Source organism: Trichechus manatus, unplaced genomic scaffold (assembly GCF_000243295.1).
Source record: "Trichechus manatus latirostris isolate Lorelei unplaced genomic scaffold, TriManLat1.0 scaffold00294, whole genome shotgun sequence".
Lineage (NCBI taxonomy): Eukaryota > Metazoa > Chordata > Mammalia > Sirenia > Trichechidae > Trichechus > Trichechus manatus.
Window position 1 is genome coordinate 1270293 of NW_004444230.1, and position 1828 is coordinate 1272120.

Here is a 1828-nt window from a genome sequence, read left to right on the forward strand (position 1 = left end):
TGGGTGCTGGTTGGGGCGATGGGGTGAATGGGCTGCATGGCTTTCATCCTCCAGGCATCTAGCCCGAGTGAGGGTTCCAGTGTAATGAGCAGAAGTTTGCAAGGTCTCTTGAGGCTTAGGCTCAGAGCAGCCACCTCGGCTGCATTGTATTGGCCAAAGCAAGTCACAACACAGCCCAGATTCAAGATCAGGGGAAATAGATTCTTTCTCTTGCTGGGAGGAGCTGTAAAGTCACATTGCAAGGGGCATGGATCTAGGGAGGGCAATAATTGAGACAATTTTTTGCAAATACTCTACCATAGCCTATTAGCAGGTCATATGGAGTCCTGGGAGGCACAAATGGTTAAGCATTCAGCTATTAACCAAAAGGTCGGCGCTTCAAATCCACCCAGAGGTGCTGCTGAAGAAAGCCCTGGCAATTCACTTCTGAAAGATCACAGCCATTGAAAATCATATGGAGTGCAGTTCTACACTGAAACACATGAGGTCGCCATGAGTCAGAATGACTCGATGGCAACTGGTTTTTGGCTCTGTGTTAGCTAAAGAGGGAAACAAGATAAAAATGGTGTGGTCTTTGCTTTTGAAGATTTCGCAGATGGTGAAAAACATGGACACAAATAAGGGGCTACAAGGCAGAGTAAGGAACATGTCACAGGCAGCAGCCAATAATGTTCTCTGAGGATTCTGATTAGGCCTGATAGTCAAAACTCCTTCCCATGACTAGGGACAGACAGCCCCCTCGGTCTATGTTGCAGATACTATAGTTGCATATCAACCGTCCCAAAACTTAGAGCTTAAAACAACATTTATTTTACTTGCATATCTGCAATCTTGACAGGGCTTGGTGGAGACAGCTCATCTATGCTCCACTCAGTGTCACTGTGGCTTGCGGGGTAGGGACTGGAATCATCTGAAGTCTTGCTCACTCACATGTCAGCATCTCTGTCTCCACATTGGAGACTCTCAATGTGATCACTCCAGCATGGCAGCTTCTGAGTAGCCAGGCTTCTTACCTGCTGGCTCAGGGCTCCCAAGACATAGGTCCAAACAGAGAAAGAACCAGGAAGAGGCTGGTTTGTTTTTATGACCTAGACTTGGAAGTCAGGCAGTTCTGTGGGTTCTGTGGTGTTGATCTGGAGTTGCCATGAGTAGAACTGACTTGATGGCAACTGGGTTGGTTTTTTTGGTTTATTCTGTGACAGGAGTTGGAAATGAGGTCTCTGCTCTCATGGGGCTCTCGAGCTAGTGCTGGAGGCAGATGGGCAAATTGGTAATTGCTAAATAGTGCAGTGAGTGCAATCAATGATGGGAGAGTACTGGGGCGTAGGGGTTCCCTGACCAGGCTTGGTGGTTGGGGAGGTTTCCTATGGCAGGCATGCGGCAGGGACATCCATATGGCATCTTGTTGATTTCTCACAACAACTGTGTGAGGTAGATATTGTTGCTTCCATTTACAGATGAGGAAACTAAGACTCAGAGAAGGGAAGGAATTTGCCCAAGTCGTGCACACCAAGGTTGTCCTGGCTCCAAATCCCACCCGCCTAGAATGGCCCATCTGGTCTCTAACAGTTTTTAGCCCGCTCTAAGATCAGAGATGGGTTTCCGATGAGCAGAGAAGAGCTATGATGAGAAATTGCACAAATAGCTAAGAGCAGTCTCTGTGACCTCTAGCCTCAGTTTTCCCTGAAAAGGCACCCAGTCCAAGCTTGGTAAAGGAATGAAGAAGTGAACAACTAAGGAAGGAATAAGGGCATTGGACCAGACAGTCCCTAAGGACCCCTCTGCACCAACACTATCTGGGTCTGGTCTCATAAATCTCAGTGGCTTT